General features: G+C 44.8%; 1 protein-coding gene across 1 annotated transcript in view; it reads left to right on the forward strand.

Moving 5' to 3' along the window:
* Positions 1-22,460, forward strand: part of RAB11FIP4 (RAB11 family interacting protein 4) — a 205,259-nt gene that overhangs the window by 143,451 nt on the left and 39,348 nt on the right. The gene's annotated exons all lie outside the window — the stretch shown is intronic.

Consider the following 22,460-nt stretch of genomic DNA (forward strand, 5'->3'; position numbering starts at 1 on the left):
AAAACACTTGAACATATATGTAAGTCCATCTCTATTCAGCAGGTCCCTGCTTCAGCAAGGTATTTAAGCACATGTGCTTTAATGCTTCATCCCTCAATGAGCTGAGTGGCCTGGCCCTTGTCCAAAATGACAGCACAGACTCCACCCTCCTCCCCTTTTGGCCCTACATTAGTACCTTTGTCAACAGCATTGAATGCTGGTGCCCGCTGAGTCAAAATGTAAATAATGTCAATGAATCGCTATAAAACTGTAACCTAGTTTTGTGTGTGTCTGTTGATACAGCCGAAGTTCCAGTGTTGTGGGCATGGAGGATTAAGCCTGCATGCAGAAACCTCCTGCTGTCTCCCAGAATTTCGCATACATGACCTTGGTGGTGAAAAACAAAATAGTTTTCTTCACTGGTTGTTCCTACAAAGTCATGAAGGGTATGAATAGTGAGTAGTACTGAATGCCTATCTTTACCCATTGCTGTCTCTGATTATGATCTGATACCTTGAGGACTGACTTCTTCCTAGTTCTGAGCTGACTTCCAGACTGGCTCCACTTTACATGGAAAAAAAGCTGGTTAACCAGCTTAGCTCCTGTTAAAAGCAGCGTACATGGTTAAACCATGTTAGTTGCCCAACAGAGGCTATCACACCTTAAATCCTTGTCTAGACAAGGTCAATGTCTTCTGCAGGTCTAATCCACACTGTCTCCTTAAAGCCACAAATCAGCCCACAAATAAAGATTTCCAGATCACGCTGCTTAGCCAAAAAAACCTCATCATGCAGGGAGTGCTGCGGGGCTTTTAAAATGGACATCCAGTGTTGTCAAAGCTCTGGCAGGTTCCTGCAGCTGTTGCCTGCAACTTTTATTGATGGAGATTCTGTGTCCAGGTATGGATAAAAGAACAAGCTTTTCTTAGAATAAGAAACCTGCACGATGCATAGAAACTAGCACGCCATAGGGAATCTATGAACTGCAGATATACAAAATCCTGCCCAGTGCCAATTAAATACAGACATCAGGCCCATCTGTAATCAATTGACATTTATTGAGGAGTTACTGGGGTTTACACTTAGCACAACATTCCACTGGAATCATTACGAATACATGCAAGAGATGGCACGATGGGCCGAAGCAGCAGACTTGAAATGTTCGGATTCCTTGGAACCACAGGTCCAAACCGTGGCATAGTCAGCTCAAGCCTTCAGTGGTCGAAGGTAGAAACATTAAGGTCTATCTGTCTCCTCCTTCCCGTCACCTGTGTCAATGGAGCACCAGTTTGGAGGGGTTCTGCTATGGATTTCTCTGCTGTCTGGACATTAAAGATCTCGTGGAACTTTTCAATAAGGTTTTGTGCCTATGACCTTAGCCAGAACATTTTCTCTTTCTTTGTGCTGTGCGTAATGGCTGCCATTCTCCCAGTCCACTCTCCCCAATTCTTGAAGCCTGAGACAGGACTAACCCTCAAACCAGCTCTCCTGATGCAGTGCAGCAATTAACCCCTGTATAGTTTCTGTGTTTAACCGCAGGAAATTTACTTCAGAAGAATCATTTGCACTAAAGATGTGCGAGTTTCCTGTTTGTTTTAATCTTTATGGCCTAGTTCTGTTCTCCCAGTTCTCCATGGTATTAGTCTGGATTTACATCCGTGTAAATGAAATCAGATTCTGGTCCATAGTCTTAGATTCTAAATTCCTGGGGGCAGGGACTGTCTATTTGCTCTGTGTTTGTACAGCACCTAACACAATGGGGCCCTGGTCCATGCCTAGGCTTCAAATAATAAATAATAATTAACCCTGATACTGTATTAAGAATCCTCATTATACTGCTTGACAGAGGCTATTCTGGGACCTTTTTTTTTTGAGGGGGGGGGAATCAGTAAATGCTCCCAGTAACCCTGGAGTGCCATGGAAAACAGTCTCTGAGCACTTGGACCCCAGTGGCACAATTTCTCATGTTCCACTAATAAAGTATGCTGTTGGATGACATGCTGTCTGGAGTGGCTCACGACCGTGAATGCCAGTCTCAGGGCAGACAGTCAAAAAGCAGGGCAGAAACCCCAAACTGGTGCTATGTTCTATAATTAGATTTCACCAAGCCAGGAACAAGTGTGAACTCCTAAATCATTATAACAGTCTTACCATGGAGTCACAGACGGAAGCAGCAACATGTCCCCCCTCAGGCTCCTAGGTGTAGGGGCAGCCAAGGGGCTCTGTGCGCTGCCTCCGCCCCAAGCACCACTCTGCAGCTCCCATTGGCCAGGAACGGCGACCAATGGGAGCTGCGGGGGTGGCGCCTGCAGATTGGGCAGCGTGCAGAGTCACCTGCCCACACCTCTGCTGACGAGCCAGCGTGGGGACATGCTGCTGCTTCCGGGAGCCGCCTGAGGTAAGCGCCGCCCGGAGCCCACACCGCACTCCCCCACCCACGCCCCAACCCCCTGCCCCAGTCCTGAGCCCCCTCCCACCCTCCGAACCCCTCAGCCCCAGCTCAGAGCACCCTCCTTCACCCCAAACCCCTCATCCCTGGCCCCACCCCAGAGCCCGCACCCCCAGCTGGAACCTCACCCCCTATACCACAACCCACAGCCTGGAGCCCCCTCCTGCACCCCAAAACCCTCATCCCTGGCCCCACACCAGAGCTCACACCTCCAGCCGGATCCCTCACCCACCCCACACTCCAACCCCCTGCTGCAGCCCAGAGCCCCCTCCCACACTCTGAACCCCTTGGCTCCACTCCCTAGCCCAGAGTCCCCTCGTGCACCCCAAATCCCTCATCCCCGGCCCACCCTAGATCCCGCACCCCCAGCCAGAGCCTTCACCTCCTCCCGCACCCCAACTCCCTGCCCCAGCCCAGTGAAAATGAGCGAGAGTGGGGGAGAGCAAACGACTGAGGGAGGGGAGATGGAGTGAGCGGGGCGGTGCCTCGGAGAAGGGGCAGGGCAGGGGGCGTGGCAACGGTGTTCCAGAAAGTTGGCAACCCTATACACAATGCTTCATTTGCCTTCAATGGGCCGTCTTGTATGCAGGGCAAGCTTTTTATCTTAGTTAGTGCTTCTCTTCCTGTTTGGTGAGTTACACAATTATAGAGGTTTACCCATACAAACACTCAGTATAACTTTATACCATGGGCTACAGAGTTATACTTGGGATGAATACACGCAGCATCCTACACTAGTCATAAGGTCCAGACACCAAACACATTCTTACAACTCAAATATTTATTGTAACTATACTAACCAACAGACAAGCCAGGCTGGTTTCCAGCTATGCATTTGTTAGTGTTCAGTGAGGCCCTGGGTCTTGACATGAGCTGGCACCTGGTTTGCCAGCATCACATTGGATTTTAATTTTTTTTTTTAATTTTAAAATTTAAATTTTAAATTTTAAAATTAAAAAAAAATTATTTATAAATGAAGTTTCGTAGCTATGACAGAGAAACTGCACTCTTGAATGCTGCTCTCTAGCATGAGAGAGTGCATGAGAAAAATGCTTCAGAGTGGAATCTATAATCTGAAGTCACCGTAGGAGGCCCTGGTGCATATTTTAATGAAGGTTACAGAATGCCTAAACAATTTAATTCAGCCCTTTGCAAAAGCATTAGCTGGACAGACAGCTCCCCGGAGATCCACCACACAGCTTTTGTTTCATTCCTCCAATGAAAGTTTAAAAGTAAGTGGGGAGATGAGTCAAAATCCTGGACCCTCGGTGAGATATAAAGCAAGAGGGATCAATGCTAAGTGTATTTCAGACAAATTTTTCATGCAGGCATCAGGCTTAATGTTAATGCTTGTGTTTTTTAATCCTGAAACTGAAATAAGAGGTGGTAGGGAGTTTTTAATTGCACGAGTGGGTATTTAGAAGGATACTGTGAATATGACTGGAATATATTCCCCTTTTATCCAAGGGGAGAATTTGACAAAAACCTCAGTTTAGACATGGCTAAATATCCCAGTATAGACTAAAAATATATTAGATTTTTCATTGCAAACACCCATGCTTATTAATAGCTAATTTTTTAAAGAACCAGCCAAGTCCATCTGTTACAATTTCTGACTCAAGTACTGAATGTTCTGGACTTTTGAAAGGTTTGCGACAATGTTAAGATGTTTCAAGCAATTCTTTGAAAATGACTGTAGAATTTTTCTGAAGCTTAGACTTTCAAATCTCTTAAATGTTCAGGTCAGTAAATCCTGGGTCCGATTCTCCTGTTGGTTAAGCCAATGTAAATCAGCAGTAACTCCACTGAAGTCAATGGATTTACAGCAGTGTAAAGCTAGCATGAGATCAGAATCACACCCGGTGAAGTTATTGCAGATATACACCAACATCATGCAGCATTGAGAGGTTGCATACAAAGTGAGTGATTAATAATACTCGATTTTTGGATTGCCACTTGTAAATAGGACTAGCCGCTGGATACAAGATTTATGCAATGGGAAACCTACAAGATAGAAAAGCCTAGGATTTTTCCCACTGGTCACAGGATATCACCATTGTGACACGTAAATCCAGATGACAGTGCATTTATCTGGTTGTTAAACAATTGCCTCCTTAAGAGTGATATTCCCATGCGGAGTTTAGGGTCACCACAACCCCTGGAGTGTGACACAGATTGATTGCAAACCTCTCCACTTGACTCGCTTAGCCTCTTCTTGCATGTTACAATGAGGAGCGGGAGCCCAGAAGAGCAGCCCATTTTAGAAGAATCTGCTGCAATATTAAAGCTGCCATCACTTCTTGTATTGTCACAGGCAACTAATGCATTTTGCTGATGGGCACCTCCTATCAATCATTCCTCAGGAAAGTGACTGACTTGCTCTGTTGATTGACAGCTGTGATAATGAGGTTATTGTGAGCAGGGAGTCACTGCTCAGGAATGTTTTTACTTTTCATTTCTTCTAGTCTGGGAGTGTGGATTCTTTGTGTCCCAGGAGGGTCTGTCTCGAGGTAGGCCTGCCCAGGGCAAATATTAAAATGTTGCTCTGCTTAGAAAAGTGATTCTGGGAGGGGGGAAAGAACCATCCGCAGGGAAGAGGAAGGTCCCATCTGTGCTGTCACTAACTCTGCACTACCTCATGTCAAACTCCCTCGCCACCCTAACGTTTCACTGGGTATGAAGCAAGTTAAGTACATAGGTACAGATCCTCAAAGGTATTTAGGGTCTAAGTCCCATTGAAATCAGTACCTTTGAGGATCTGGGCCATGGGCACTAGTTCAACAAAGCACATAAGTGCCAATGGTTTTAAACACAAGCCTGTCCTTAAGTACCTGCTTAAATTTAAAAACACCCTTCCGTGCTTGGCTGAATCAGGCCCATAGTAATTAAATCTTAAATTAACTCTCTGCCTCAAGTCTCATAATGTGATTTGCTTTCTCAGAAACTGTCTTTCAGATCATGACCTTGTTGGGACAGGGACTTTTTTAGTATCTTGTGCAGCTCCAATCTTGTCAGTACATCATAACGAGCAGTAATAAAGTACTGAATCTCAGCTCTGTGATAGAGCAACCATCCAGCTGTAGGATGTGTTCTTCTTCTCTTCTGGTTACTGTATCTTGTGTTTTGGCAATGGGACGAGGTATCAAAAACTGAGTGTGGGGCCCAGTTTTATAAGGGATCGAATTGGTCTGGACTAATAGGAAGGTTTTGTTCCTCCTTGGGTGTCTGGGCTGTCTCTGCAACCCTAAAAGCCTCACTGTGGGTTCTCAACAAGAGACAGCGACTAGCAGAGGCGTGAAGAGAAGCAGCAGCATTTTATTTAGCAGGGTTTTCTCTGGAAAGGCATTTGCTAGGTTTCATTTTCTCTAAGGCACTGGCCAAGGATTCACGAGACCTGATTTTTATTATGGGCTTTGCCACTGATCTGCTGTATGGCTTTGGACAAGTCTCTTCGGCCCCGATCCTGAAAGGTCTTTATGCACCTAACTGCCCTTTGATTTCAACAGGAGTTAGGTCCTTTCATTTCAACAGGAGTTAGACTCTTAAATACCTCTGAGGACACTCTGTACTGGTGTTTGCTTCCCATGCTTTATTTGTCTTTTCTATTGTCAGGCTTGACAGAATTCGATTTTCTTTTTTTAATCATTTCAACAGAAATATTGGTGTTTATTTTTGGCACTTTTTCCTATTTTTATCTATTTAAATGTTCAGAGTTGTGGGAAATCAAGGAGGGGGTCAGACAATAATTACTTAATGACAGTAGATATCGAGATTCAAAAAATTAAAGCTTTATAGCCATTAAAACACAAATTGTCAACATCACATGTCAAAATATACAAAGGAAATATCCTTAAATCAAACCCTAATAAGTTCTCAGGCAGCGTTTTTTACTTTGCCTAGCTGTACATTTGAATTATTCCGGATGGATATTTTTTGGTCAGTTTGCGTTTACCAACATTTACTGATAGAAATCGAATCCTTCCAAGCCTAGCTATTTTTCAGGCTCTGTGCGAGAGGGCCAGTCTTTGAGTCTCTGTATAGTGCCTTGCACAACCGGGCCCGGATTGGTATAATGGCTTGGAGGACTTTTAAAGGCATTTTCTGGTTTTGTCTGACTTGACACATTTTCTTGCACAAATAAACCCTTCTGCACAGAAAGATCATAGACTTGCACTGCCTCATTTACCTTGCACCACAGGGACTGAGAATACCGTATATAAAAGCAGTCCTCCATACTCATTGGATGCAAGGAGCTGAGACAGTCCTCATGAGAGATTATATAGTAAGAGGTGACCTCGCTTTGCTTTTTAAGAATCCCATCGGTAAGACAAGTAAGAATGTTGCATACAAGCTGAAACACTGATAGCGATAAAATTCTCCCACTAACTGTAGACAAAACAGAGCTTGTATTTTAAACACAAGCGCTAAATTCTCTGCTTAGAATCCATAGACTCTTATACATTAAGGCCAGAAGGGACCATCATGATCATCTAGTTCAGAGGTTCTCAAATGTATTTGATCAGGCCCTTCTTATTTGTGTCTGTAGTCACTTACGCACGCCCACCCCTACACAAACACATATACGGCCACCCAGCTCTGAAGGCAGAGCAGAGAGCAGTGGCTGCTGGCCAGGCGCCCAGCTCTGAAGGCAGAGCCGCACCAGCAGCAGCACAGAAGTAAAGAAGGCAATGTGAAAAGTGATATTTGTCATCACTTTTCACAGTAGACTTAGTGCCCCATTGCCACCCGTATCTCTGCGCTGCTGTTGCTGCTATCCTGAGGCTGACAGCTGGAGCCCTGCCACCTCCGGGTCAGGGGTTGGGGGCGGGAGAAAGGAGACCCTGGGTGGTGGGGCTCTGGCTGTCCCCTTTATGCCCACTTCCAGGGTGTGCACAGCCCTTCTGCATAAGCCCCAGCCATCCGGGTCTGACAGCTACAGCTCTTCACACAAAAAAGAAAAGAAAAAAAAGCACACAACTCGGGCCTCCCTTGACACATTCCCGTGCCTCCCTTGGGACGCCCGCCCTATAGTTTGAGAAGCACAGATCTTGTCTGACCTCCTGCACGTTGTAGGCCACAGAACCTCACTCATCCACTCATCTCTGACTGAGTTACTGAAGCCCTCTAATTATGTAGGGTATCATTTGAGATCAGTCAAATCAGAGACTTCGCCAAATCACCATTTATACAAAACTCCAAGATGCTGTTACTGAGGGAGGGTGAAGAGAGAGAAGAGAACAGATCTCTATAGAGCTTTTAGATTAGCTGCTGTATCAAATAAGGTCTTTGCTGCTGATATCCACTATGACCTCTAGAGTCCTCTATGGGCCACAGAAACATGGCTTTTAAGTGCCACTGTTCCATTGGTGTGGTGCGTGGGGCAGTTGTGTTTGGGCATATACACCTGGCACATCTGTGCAAGGAGTAAAATCTTTTTACTCCAAAATTCTCAGTGCAACACTATGTCACAAAATAATAATTAATAATGATAATATCCCATCTCCTAGAACTGGAAGGGACCTTGAAAGGTCATCAAGTCCAGCCCCCTGCCTTCACTAGCAGGACCAAGTACTGATTTTGCCCCAGATCCCCAAGTGGTCCCCTCAAGGATTGAACTCACAACCCTAGGTTTAGGGGGGGCCAATGCTCAAACCGCTGAGCTATTCCTCCCCCCGGGTGCTTCACAGATGTCTGGAGCAAGTGGTTAACCAGAAAATGGCTAGGAATGGTTAGGAAAAGAACCATTTATTAAGAGATGTTACAAATAAAGCAATATAATTTCCCAGTATAGTTGCCCCCCCCTTATTCTCTGTCCCATTGTGGAGGCTTTCATTTATTTCATCCTGCCAATAATTGAACAGGGGTGCACGCAGGAATTTAAATTTGATCGCTTTTGGAGGGGCACGTTTTGTGCCCTGCCGCAGCCCCGGGGCTGGAGGAGCTCTGTGACCGCACGACAGCCCCAGAGCCAGAGAAGCTCACTCTCTCTCCCAGGGCCGTGGGGCCAGAGGATTTCTGTGCCCCTGCCAATTATTGGGTGGGGGGCCAGGCCCCTGCTTGCCCTCCCTTGTGCATGCCCCTGTAAACTGCTGACGTAGTTTTTGGTTTTTCATACAGCTGGCAGTGATACATATCTAGCTTGTCTCTGACATCACTGCGGCCACTGACAGATGTCAGAATCTAATGTACAAAAAAGAATCTGTTGATTGGTGTGCCCATGATTCCATTTAGTGAGGATCTAGCCAAGAGATCCTCCTCTTTTCTTTTCCTTTTTTCCTCTTCTTTCTGGAAATTGTGGTGGCCAAAGCTCCTTCTTATGATTATCAGGCAAAGAATTGTATTACTTTTTCTTTTTTCCTTTTTTATCTCCCTTCTCTTCTTCTCTTACTGTGCATCTGTGGCCTGCAGTGAATCTTATCATCATGCATTGGCAGCTGCTCTCTGCTTATGAAAACAAAAGTTCTAAAGAAGAGATCAGAGTTTGGCCAAATGAAGTGTCATGGAAAGTATTGACTTGTCATCCTGTATGGCTGCCTGTATATAGTTGCAGCAGATTGACTTACTGCATGTGCACTTGCACTGTGTAAAACTGATGGAAATAGCCAGCATACCAGATTTTAATGTGAATACAAATTGCGAGATAGGAACCACTAAATCTCAGAGGTAAGGGAATGTGCTGTGGATTACAACCATCCAGAATGCATGGTTTATACATGAGGCTATGTCTACACTACCCCCCGGATCGACGCTCCAGGGATCGATGCACCGGGGTCGATTTGGTGGGTCTAGTGATCTCTCTCCACTCAACCCCGGTACTCTACCCCGAACAAGAGTAAGGTAAATCGACCCAGTGTAGTGGGTAAATCGACCTAAGCTATGTCGACTCCAGTTACATTATTCACCTAGCTGGAGTTGCATAGCTTATGTCGACTTACCGGTAGTGTAGACCTAGCCTATGATTGGTTTTGTGTCTATCTCGAGGAGGTCAGGCTAGAATCCTCTTCATGTACCTAATGATAACACTGTACATATATGAATTTTAAACTATGCTTGTTTAGTATTATCCCACTATAGAGCTGTGCACCTGAAAATCATTATGAAATATCTAGCAGACACTATTCAGACATGACAGGTCTTTTCTATATATGTTAATAGTTTGGTGGTGGTTCATTTTTAGAGAGATGCCTGAATGTGCCATGTGAACACTGTACCTCACAAACATTCAATTAGTCCTCACAACAATCCTCTGGGCGAGGCAAATACTATTATCACTATTCTTGGGAAGGCATGTGGCAATCAAGAGATTCCCCTAAGATCACAGTGTGTCCCTGTCCTGTGCCTTACCCACCAACCTTCCTCCATCCTCAGAAGTAAGGGACACACAAACACACAGAGTTACAGACAGGCATGTTTGTGCTACAAGAGAGTGCAAAAGAAATGCTACGGTTGATGGTAATAGCATCAGTATGTTCTGTCTGAATTTACAGGGTATGTGGTGTGAACAGTTGTATAAGTTCATTGATCAATGACACACTAAGGCGCTTGAGGCTTTACATTTCTCTTCATGGATGTATATTGTTTATCAAGATGATTTAAACAAAAGAAAATGCATTTTCTAGATGATCCGAAATCTCATAGACCCTGGGAACGTATTGTACATTTTATTACATCTCTGCTGCAACTTTCCACAGAAATAAAACTTTGATGTACAATGTAATTTAATTGATCGGAATTACATACTGCCAGGCTTCTGAGATAGATAGATAGATAGATAGATAGATAGATAGATAGATAGATAGATAGATAGATAGATAGATATGGAGATTTAACTGAAGAGAAGAGAGAAATTTGCTTTGGATGTGGATCAGTTTTCTGGAGGCAATGATGAATGAATGAACTATACTCATATTTTTGCTCCCTTAAGCCCCCACCTCAATTCAATTTCCACTTTCATTCATCTGGCAGTGTACGTACACGGTCGCCCATCAGAAACCAAGTATTTAATAGTATACAATGTACCTCCCCATATTGACAAAAGTACTGTTTGAGAAAAATACCAAGGGGTGAGGAAAATACACCCTTCTTCAAAATTTACAAAGGGGGATAAAGTTTTTATGGGGGAGAGAGAGTTTTGGGGTGTCCTCCACAGAAATATTTTAAATAACTACTGTACTGATGTATATTTGGAATTGTGCATGATGTGGGGTGCTTTCTGGTTTCAAAATATTTGTCTTCACAAGTATTTTTAATATCTGTTTAAATCAGCTAATATGGGGAAAATTATATATATATATATATGAAAGATCATTGAGCTTGAGAGAAAAAAATGTCCATGTTGCATACAAAAAAATACCCATTGTCATCAGAAACTAGGCTGCTGCGTGGCAGACAGTCCAGTTACAATAAAGGGTAGAATCAGGATCAACCATCTGATCATTATCATCATGTGATTTATGGTCAAGGTGTCAGTCTAAACAGCGGGGAAATTATAAAATACACAGATGAGCTTGGGTACAGTGGGTTCATTGTCCCAAGAGAAACAAAGCGGTGAAGGGAGGTCTCAAGTGGTTTGGTTTTATAGATGCTGCTGCTAAAGACAAATTCTACAAGCAAGCAAGTGCAGATTGTTTCTGTTATTGATTGCTACGCTCTCTGCTTTATTGAGACCACATGGCACACTTTGTTTCTGTTGCTGCCTTTTATTAAAACGGACAAGGAGGTATCAGCATTTGAAGAGATGAGTCCCGAGAGTCCCCTGGTGACATTTTCCTGGCCTAAAAAGAGGCTTGCACATTTGATCCATGGATGCTTTTAGCGCATTAATAAAACTGAAACCTTGCTTCCCAAGGTGGTCTTGTAAACTCCAAGCGTTTTGGGTGTTACACACTTAATGGGCCAGATCCTGAGAGGTGCAGAGGACCTGCAAGGCCCTCGGATTTCAGCATTGTTCAACAGTGCCCAGGATTTATCCCCCATCCCCAGCCATAAAATGGGGAAAAAATACATATTTGATTTTTTTTTTTCAAGCTAGATTTTACTGCCTCAGCAAAGGATCATAAAATTATTTGTATTCACATGGGCTGTTTCAGCACGGCTGGATTATTCCTGATGTTGGCAGTAATCCTGAAATAAAAGCCCCATGCCTGTCTCAGAGCCCTAGATCCTCATGGAAATATGGTAGGAAGCCAATTCCTGCATTCTTAACCAAGCGTCTAATTCCGCATTTCTTATGCAGCCAAAACTCCAATGATTCCAATGGGTTTTGGTTGAGCAAGCAATGCAGACTGTCCCCCCAAATGGAAGGAGTTTAGGATTCAATCCTGCAAGGTTCCAAGTACCTCCATCACGGTGCAGTGTCCTCAGTTCCCACTGACATCAATGGGAGTTGAGGGGGCTAAGCAGTACCAAGATCTGGCCCGTAGTGCATTTCTAATACATCATTATGGAGAGGTGGCCTTCAGAGAATGTGTATTTCTTTAGATCCTTCTATAGATTTGTTTTCCTCTATTTAAGAAAACCCTCCCAGCTTCTCTAACTCCAGGCTCACTCCCTCTGAAGCAAAGCAATATACAAAGGCATCAATGAAATAATGATACAAGCAGAAGCAGAAAGAATCCCTTTAGACTAGGTGACCCAAATCTCCAGACCACCACACCATGCTCCTGTCCCATATTTACAATACCAAAGCTCACCAGAGCATTGTCACTGGAAAGCAGCGGCCTCCGTTTTGTTGATACCAGACAGAGTTCTGTATATACAGGGAACATAAACAACCACAATCATTTCACGAAACCAGTGAGTACAAATTCAGGGCCTGATTGTGTGCCGAGTGGGACTCAAAGGTCCTCAGCGCTTCACAGGATCAGGCCCTCATGCAGTAGGGACTAGTTTATATATCTGATCTACAATAACTTTGACTGAGTAACACAAGGCATTAATTTGGCCCATGCTCTTTTCATCTTACCCTCGTATTGATTGTAGCTACTGGTGGACTGTAGAACTCTATGGCCTCTGGCCATCTTGATGGTTTGTTATATTACTTATCAACAGAGAGTAAATTATTCCTGTCCTCACCCGCTGTTTCCTTTTTTCTTTCCATTACTAATGGGTTACATCACAGTTTTAGAAATTTGGGGCTAATTTTATATATACATAAACATGTGTCATTGATACAATACATCCTACAATGGGCAGTTTGTTCTTTATGGTTCAAGTGAAATGTAGAAACATACAGAACAGCACAACCTGGCTTAAGTGAACCACCCCAGGGACCAGCAAAACCAAGTGCCCTTTAGAAATAGGAGCGGATATACTCCAGGCTCACCCCTCTCTGGCCCCTTTATGGTTGGTAAAAGCTCCAACAGTCTCATTTCTGGCCAGGGAGTCATTGCAGAAGAGAGCCATAAAGGATCCCCTTAGAAAGTCCTGGCATAGGTGATGTGGCAGGGCAGCGGTGATGTGACAGGGCAGCAGTGCTGTGGCCCACAGGGCAGCCTAGGGGGATCTACTGTAACTTACACAGCCCTGCAGCTTGAGTTATGCCAGAGGTCTCTACAGCCCACCATGGGGAAATGCAAAGGTATCTTAAAGCCACCTTAGCTCTCCCTCCCCATCACCTGCAACCTTCGTTCTGTGTCCCTCTTAGAATATCACCCCCGATAAACACTTCTGCAAGACCCGGTGCCAGTTTGGGTGGATCTGGTATGTTGTCTCCAATTAAATTGTACTGGAAGTCTTGGGGTTGCTTAAAATGGTCCTTGAAGATGGGGGTTGTCTCTTGCAGGTGGTCCTCAGCGCACGTTGCACTGCCGTGTCATCTCTGATTTAAAACAAAAAGTGAATTACTCAGCGTGAGTGCCCCATTAAAATAGCTTGTCCCTATAATGACCCTGTCCCCCGAGAAACAATGGGATCACCAGAGCTGAGGCTGACTTTTGACTCTGCCTCTTCTCTATGGCCCTCACGCACCTTGCCTGACTGCACTTGCTGGGGCGGGACAACGGGACAGCCCAGATGCACTGCCTTCAACGGGCTCCTTGATAGCCGCAAAATCTCCCCTAATTCAGATTACCGTGTCAATTGCCAGAGAGCACTAACGGTCCAGCGGAGCTGGTAAATGCTGCCAGACACAAAGCAGCATGTGGGCGTGACCACTCTTGGCTACGCCTCCATCTCTTGTCTAACCAGTGCTGCTTTCCCTCCTCCATTGAGATGTACAGTTGCAACTTCTGCTCCCCAAACACAACCGGCCCTCTTCCCAGCTTCAGGGTCAGAGCTAGGTTTCCATCCTGGGTTCATCTTGTGTGTTTGTGTTGCATCAGCAAAAATACATACAGAAACCCGCGACTTCCAGCAAAGGCCCGATCCCATGCGCCGTCGTCTGACAAAGCTCTCTTTGAAGTCAGTGGTGGTTTTGCCTCCCATTGAAGTCAGTGGGACTTTTGCCTCTTTAAGGATTACTGCCTTGGGTCCCAAATGGCATCATAGGACGTAATTATCCCAGGAGCTCCTCAGCATGCAAGGAAAGTGCACCCACTGCACCAACCTGTACAGAGGTGCATCTGGTCAGCTCACCAGCTGGTGTAGGCGATAGAACCATGGCGCCGCCTCCTCCCTGCTTTGGGGTGGAAGTCCTAGAGTGACAGTGCTCAGGAGAGCAGTGTGTTTGGAGTCATATCTAGTCCTGGTGGAGGTGGGCACAAGTGAAGCTTGGCTCTTTGTATCCTTCCCCTTGCCACACCCACACAAGGCCCAGGCACAATCTGGCTCCGTAGTTTACAAAGCAGAAGAATTGCTTTTTAAAAATCCCTATAGACTAAGATCCCTTTCTTTTAAAGGCCCACCCCCCTCCCAATTATACTCCAGTCCAGCCTTGCAAAATCCTGCTGGCCCGTTCACACAGGGCAAGTATTTTTGTTTGTTTGTCTGCAGGAGCGGTGCCAGGATTTTTGGCGCCCTAGGCGGGGGTCCTTCCGCGCTCCCGGTCGTCGTCGGCAATTCTGCGGTGGAGGGGTCCTTCCGCGCTCCCGGTCTTCGGGGCACTTCAGCGGCGGGTCCCGGAGCAAGTGAAGGACTCGCCGCAGAATTGCTGCCGAAGACCCAGAGCGCGGAAGGACCCCCCGCCGCCGAATTGCTGCCGAGAGCGGCAAAATGCCGCCCCCCCCAAATCATGGCACCCTAGGCGACTGCCTAGGTCACCTAAATGGAAGCGCCAGCCCTGTTTGTCAAAGGGTTTTTTTTTTTGTTTTTCCCGCAATGGACAAAACAGCATTTGTTTGCTTTTGTTTGGGGCAGTTCTTTACCATCTTGGCAAATGGTGGATGAAATAGATTTTGTGCCTGAGCTGGTAAATTTTCATGATGATTTTGCAAAAGACTCTTTAGCCCTGGACTGACAGCGACTATTAAGAGTCCCTCGTCATACACTGAAATGAAAAGCCTTTGTGACCCGAGTCTGCAGATGCAATGAAAAGTACAAATCAACTGCTTGTCAGGAGGGGCTGCCTGTCTTCGTTCCATAATCTGGCCTTTGGAATCATTTGTATTGATGCCTCAACCCAACCCCCGCCTGCCCAAGCTTCTGAAGAGGAACACAGACAATCTCCAAATACAGTCTCATTAGACAACTAAAATGTAACCTGCTGGCAGCAGAGAGGTTGTGAGCCCCTTAATCCCTAGAGATGTTAGGGCTCAGTTCCTTGAAATAGCTTTAAAATGTAATTGGACAGTGTATAGTTTGGGCCAATTTTTATACAGATCTGTGGACCTGATACTGATGCCCCTCCCCACCCCACTACTGTTGCCTTTACAGGGAAGGTTTACTGAAAACCCTTTATTTGGAACAGCTCATTGATTTGCCATATTGTCTGCTTTATTCCCAAGGACAGTATGCAAGCAAGCACTCTGCTCTTATTAATGGTAATGGGAATCGAAAGGAGACTAGGCCCCCACGGGGTAAAAAACTAAATTGGAGCATCAGCTGCTAAAATAAGTCTCTTTGCGGATGCTTGGTGGTGGTTGTTTTTTAACCGCATCAGCGTTCCATGGGAGACATTCTCGTGTTTGATGATACTGCCGCTCACTGGATTTCAGAGCTGAACTCCTCACCGTGTCCTGGGAGGGGAGGGGAGTGGAGAGAACTGCAGAAAGGTCTGAAAAAGCTCCATCTGATACAAAATGCTGCAGCATGTCTGCTTAGCCACCACACCAGTGCGCCCACCTGCACATTGACTTGCCAAGGAATACAAAGTCCAGCTCCAGGTCCCAGTCCTCCATATTCAACGCCTTCCATGGGAATGGCCTTCGCTGTCTTAGCACCTGAGCCCAAGCCCGTTGAAATCAATAGGAGACTTTCCATTGTCTGCACTACACATTGGATCAGATCCTTAGGCCCAGATCTTCAAAGGTATTTAGGCACCTAACTCCCAAATAAATCACTGGGAGTTAGGCATCTAAATACTTTTGAATATCTGGGCCATAGAGACCCACTCTTCCTTTTTGACCATGACCTAACGTCTGTGTTTCATCAGAGCAATGAAATTGGAGGAGGCTCATGAATGAAATGAGAGGCTGTGGAACTCACTGTCACAAGAGGTGAGAGACCACCAACGTGACACCCCTCCTTAGCAGCAAAGTCTGTGCCAGTGGCCATGCTCGCCCTTAGAAATCCCTTCCTTAGAGTCTCTTCATGCCTCACCTACCCTCTTCTCCCCTGCCCTGTCCCCCTCACCCCTTCCCATCAACGTCCCCTTGCCCTTCATTTCTTTTTCTATTTAGCTTGTCCCTTCCTAACTAACCTCCCCACCCCAAAAATTGGTGTTTACTGCCACCCCCTTGTTCACTCTGCTTGCGTTACATCCCTTTCCTCCACCGTGGGTCTGTCTTGTCTATTTAGTTTCCAAGCTCTTAGGGGCAGGGACCATCAATTACTCTGTGTGCACACAATGCCTAGCGCAATGGAGCCCCACTCTTGACTGGTTCTTAGGCACAACCATACAGAACGTTAATAACAATAATAATTTACAACCCCCAAATTCCATTTGCTTCAAAGGAGTAGCTCCCGCTTTACGCGGGTGGAAATGAGATCAGAATTCAGGGCAAGTGTAACCAGTGATCTGGAACATTACATGCTCTTTTAAGCAGGGCAGTTATCTACATTAGTGATTTGAAGAGCAGTGAGGGAAATTAAAAAACAAAAAGATATTGTTACATAAGTATATGTGCTAAGTAATCACACATATTCAGGCACAGAGAGATTGATTAAAGGCGCTTGAAGCATGAATGGGGTTGCCAGTTTTCAGGAGATAATTAAGATATGTCTTTGGCCTATACAATCCGATGATCTCATTATCTTCATTATTAATTAGGTTCTGCTCCTCACGTTTCAGCTCCAGTTTCTTGTCATTATCCTAGCTAGCCTGCAAGTGAAAGGCTGGTGGACTTCAGAGAAACAATTCTCCATCTCACTTCAGTATAGGGCTCTGTTAAGGGGGTGATAGGGAAGGAGGCACCAGCCTTAACGCAAGAGGTTAGCAAAGCAGTTGCATGGCTTCGTATGAGATCTGCAGGGCATCATACAGTGAACCGTGCAATAGCCCTATTCTGTGAAATATTTACCAGGCAAGAGATCTGGAAGTCAATGGGAGATGAAATGGGTCACCGCCTCTAAAAGTGAAGCCAGGTGTAATTTAGGCCCCTACATTTAGATTTAGCTGCCTGATTCTAAGCACCCAAATTTGAAAGTTTTGCCCTTTAATTTCTCAGGACTCTGCTGAGCACATCCTACGAGGTACTGAGGGCTCTCCACTCCTATCCAACTCAACGGGAGTGAGGGTGCTTCACTTTTCTTTTCTGTGATGTAAGGATAATGATATTTTCCCACCTCCTAGGCATTGTGTGAAGTCGCCCACCCAAACAATCCTAAAATCCTGCCGATGCAGGAATACCCCCAGGATCATGACCCCCATCCAGGATAGGGTGAGATTCTAGCACAATATCTGCACCAGGAACCCTGGTGCAGAGTATGAAATGCTGAGTAATGCAAACCACTGCGGGCCACTCCGGGAGACCAGTGTGTATGAACAGCAAGACAAATGGCATCATCATAAATTAACTTTGGCTCCTCCGCTCAACTCACAATGGGTACTGGACAGGATTCAAAGTACACAGCACTTGGAATGCAGCACGTTTGGCAGGCTGAATTTAGAAAAGGACCCAAACGGAGTGAAGAGGGAGGCTGACCTATTCCTGTTGGCAGTGGTTTTAGAGAGGAGGGTGCCTTACAGCTGGGCACGGCCCAGGCATGCGTTGTCATTGTACAGCTTTTTAAAAAAAGCAGAAACAAGGTGATTCAATTTATGATACTACAAAACCCTTGATGCTAAAAGTCTATATGCACAAGCATGTGCGTGTGCACACACAACCTCCTGGTGAGCTATAGGGTAAGTCAATAGTGTACTAATCAGGACATCCTGCTTGGCTTATTACATACCAACAACCCGCTGCAGAAGGGTAGATTGCCCTTGACACTCAGCTATTAGGGGGATGAGGACCATCTCGGTAACTAGATAAGAATAAAATAGCGCTGTACTTTTGAGCATCAATCCTACTTTGATTCAGGAGCTTTTAACTGAGCCACTTTGCCAGGATGTCACCTGAGTGCCAAAGAGTTGGTAACTGTCAATTTTCATGCATGGGATTTCACTCCTGGGAACTATTCAATCACTTGCCAATATAAGTAAACATAAGGACCTATGAGCCAGCTATTCTGGTACCATGCAGCTTCCAATGTATTGCTGCAAATCTGTGCCTATATGAGACCCCATGGTCATCAATAAGCTGCACAAATACAATGGCCACTTGGAACTCCATAGTGACAAGGGACAGAAATCAGATCCTCCAGAAACACAGACCCCTACTTCTTGGGCTAAAGGAGAAAGTCCAATAGAGCTCCATTGTGCCTGTAAGGCCATTGTAAGGGGCAACATAGAGGGAGACACAACACCCATACGGGTGGGGGAAGTGGCACTGGGAGGCATTCTCCTGGATCTCCCCTGTTGCACCAATGGGAAAGTAAGTTGTGAAACCTCTTTCTAGGGGAGCAACGCATTAGGGAACTGGGCTGGAGCCATGGTCTGCTACTCCCTGTCCAGTAGAAGCAGAGAACAATTTGGTAGCAGCCCCTGCATTCCCCAAGTGGAGGTTTTGCTATTCTGGGCAGCTTTACACAGGCCATGCAAGTGGGCGCTCCTTACGCCTTTCCTCCCTGGTGCACGGCTGCCATCTTGCTATTAGATGTTAGCAATAAAGAGTCTATGACACACACTTGCAGAATTCTGCTTCCTTCCAGGAGAAGGCAGCAGTGCTCATCCAGTACAGTTTGCATTGCATTCCTCTCCCTCAGGGACAAAAAACACAAACCAACAAAATATTAACAACACATATTTATGTAATTGTGAAATATGCAGGAACTGAACTTTCATCTCAGTGGAGAAGAAGGAAAGAGCATAATAACCAACGCTTAATCAGAATTAATAAGAGAGAGAGATGAGCCTATCCGATGGTTATATTTATTGCTTAATAATGTTTTTATGCAGCCATGTCTTAGTACGCAGTGAATGGTTGAGAGTCATATTTTATAGGAATTTTGTTCAGTAACACCTTATATCAATAAGACATTTATAAATTCTTAATTATTGCTATGTAATGCACTACACAGCCCTGGGTAGCATACTTCATAGTAAATTGAATTCATATATTAAACATTAGTATAAATTGTCTTAACTTTCATATCTTAAAGTAATATCCTTTTCAATTGGCTTTATCTTAGCATCTGTTAAACATTTATTACTTGTACACCTCAGTCAACACAAGTTATTAAAGAATATAGCTGCATCTAGTAATCATTTTACAAATATATACAAATACATTGCACTGTGTACCTTAAAGTAATACTGGATATAATCAGTAATAACAACAAAGACATTTCCTACTTATATCTGTGGGATAGCTATGAAAAAAATGTACAGTGCAGGTAGTTCTTTTATTTATGACTGTTATTTATTCTGGAATGACTATGACATACAATCATCTCTTTCAAATTGAGCCCTGTAAGGCGAAGAGGTTTGAGAAGTTTTCTGTTTAATAAGGAATGAGAGTGTCAACTCCTTCCAGACCTGTTTCATAAAAAGTGCTCCACCATTATTTTAGATCAGCAAATGGAAAAAGATATGTGGGCAAATTTCTGCTCTTAGTTACACCATTGTTTATTGAGAGTAGAATCATAGAATATTAAGGTTGGAAGAGACCTCAGGAGGTCATCTAGTCCAATCCCCTGCTCAAAGCAGGACCAACACCAACGAAATCATCCCAGCCAGGGCTTTGTCAAGCCGGGCCTTAAAAACTGAGTAACTCCATTACTCAAAGCCCGTTCAGTTGCAAGTGTAAGGGTACGTCTATACTTACCTCCAGGTCTGGCGGTAAGCAATCGATCTTCTGGGATTGATTTATCGCGTCTTGTCTAGACGCGATAAATCGATCCCGGAAGTGCTCGCCGTCAACGCCGGTACTCCTGCTCGGCGAGAGGAGTATGCGGAGTCGACGGGGGAGCCTGCCCGCCGCGTGTGGACCCGCGGTAAGATCAAACTAAGATAGTTCGACTTCAGCTAGGTGAATAACGTAGCTGAAGTTGCGTATCTTAGTTTGAAGTGGGGGGTTAGTGTGGACCAGCCCTGAGTGAGATCAGAATAAGGCCCAGGTGTGTTGAAATGCCACTCTAAGGAAAAAGGCTACAGTCTGCAGGTTTGCAATGTGGATGTTCGGGCTCTAAAGCTTAGGCTCTCAAGCGTAGGGGGGTTGGGTGGTCTTAAGATCCTGAGCACCAGCCACACATTGCTATTTTGAGCATACGAGTCTGTTAATCTGTGCTGGGAGACTTGCTGCCAGCTGCAATGTTAGACATACCCTCGAGGGCTCGCTGTGAATGCAAGGATCTGAGCCTGGAGTTCTTAGTGCAGGAGTGGGGCCCAACAGGCAGCTTGGTTGTATGTATGTGAACAATCGTGTACATTGGCTTGATGTGCGTGTTTCTTTCTGGCAATATTAGTATCCTTCATTAAATTAAACCTCAGATTAGACCTGAAGCAGTCTCCCATCCCCATCAGAAAAGGAAGTATTTTCAGGCTTTTGTTAAACTGGTTAAACAGTTTCAGAAGAAGCTAGTTCTGTTAATTGCTTTAGGCTTTGCACAAAAGGATTGAGGCTAATGAATTTCTTTCTTTCTTTCTTTCTTTCTTTCTTTCTTTCTTTCTTTTCAATTAGAATAATTTTTAATTTATAAGAGTCAGCCTCTATTATGAAAATGAGGATAGATTCAGGCAGCATCTGGAACATGCAACTTTAAGATAGTGAATGGGTTTGCATGGCAAACAGACATCAGTATAGTCCAGCTTCAGTGATATACTCCATTATAAAATCCATTTGTAGTGTGTTAAGAGCTCTTAGAAGTTTTGGGTTTCCATTCATTCTTTTCCCTGAATGAGGCTTAGAAACAGGGCCGGCTCCAGGCACCAGCGTAGCAAGCAGGTGCCTGGGGCAGCCAATGAAGAGGAGGGCGGCACGTCTGGCCGCAATTCGGTGGCGGGGCCGTCACTCCCTCTGGGAGCGAAGGACCTGCTGCCAATCGTGATCATGGCTTTTTGTGTGTGTGTGTGTGTGTGTGCGCGTGCTTGGGGCGGCAAAAACACTAGAGCCGGCCCTGCTTAGAAAGCTTTGATGGACTGAGGAAAAAACAGCCAATAGAAAGGATGTCATGATTTGAGTAAAACGTATATGAATTTAGAAATAAACAAACAACAAAAAACTGGTGGTGAAGTAAGAGGGGAAAGAGAGAAATTTCTGAATAACCAGAATTCCCTGCATGATTCCCTGAACCAGAACCCTCCACTATGTGAATCCTTGAAATCTTTCAGAATTCCCTATGGCCTTGATTCAATACATCTAGTGAACTGGGCACTGGTCTGGACTCTGTAGATGTGGGTTGTATTCCTGCCTCTAGCATGAATCTGCTGTGTGACCTCGAGCAAGTCACTTCCCTTTTCTGTACTTCTGTTTCACTCCCACCCTTTGTCTGGCTTGTCTGCGTAAACAGTCTGCCCCAAAGTGTTTACAGCCTCTTATGGTGTGGGTACTGTGCCTAGAACAATGGGGCCCAGATCTTGGTTGGGCCTCTAGGTGTTACTATAGGGACTTTAGCATGTAAATCTAAAGCATTTAATGCTTTGTTTAATTGGGGTCTATAGCTAAGAACTAGAGTTAAAAATACTGTAGTGATTGTTTCAGTGGTAATATCAGCAAGACTTCACAATTGTTTTAAAATGACCTCAGTTAACTGGGGGGCAGGTGGGGTGGGGGACTGACAGCAGGTTTCAGAATGTGGCAGCTTACAAGTGAAATAATTGTGTACCGGATCAGTCTTTTCTTGTTCAACTCCTTAATTGTGGTTGCTGTTTTCAACTTCCTTTGGGCCACATTCTGCCATATGATACACTTCAGCATGGTATGTGTCTAAGGACAGAATTTGGTCTGATGACTGGAATTGTATAGAGGATGATCAGTTGCTATTAGTGTCTGGGCTTGAGTCATCCAATGCAAACTCACAGAAACAGGGTTTTTTTAAATGTTTTTGTTTTCATTTCTTGATTTTGGCCCATTATTTGCTAGCGTGCAACTGTGGTGACACATTGTGAAAAAGGAAGTTGCACAACTTCAGAAAACTATAGTGAATTCAAGGTAACAACTTCTGTAATGTTTTGATCCCTTTTTGTATTTTTGCTTTTCTCCTACTGCTCACATTACTTACAATGAAATGGAAGAACACAATATGCTAAATTTCCTAAGCATATTTCTTTTGATTTGTGAGACAAGATGGGTGAGTTTAATATCTTTTATTGGACCAACTTCTGGTCAGGACCGGCTCCAGGGTTTTGGCCGCCCCAAGCAGCCAAAACAAACAAACAAACAAAAAAAACAAAAACA

Source organism: Trachemys scripta, chromosome 14 (genome assembly GCF_013100865.1).
Source record: "Trachemys scripta elegans isolate TJP31775 chromosome 14, CAS_Tse_1.0, whole genome shotgun sequence".
Classification (NCBI taxonomy): domain Eukaryota; kingdom Metazoa; phylum Chordata; order Testudines; family Emydidae; genus Trachemys; species Trachemys scripta.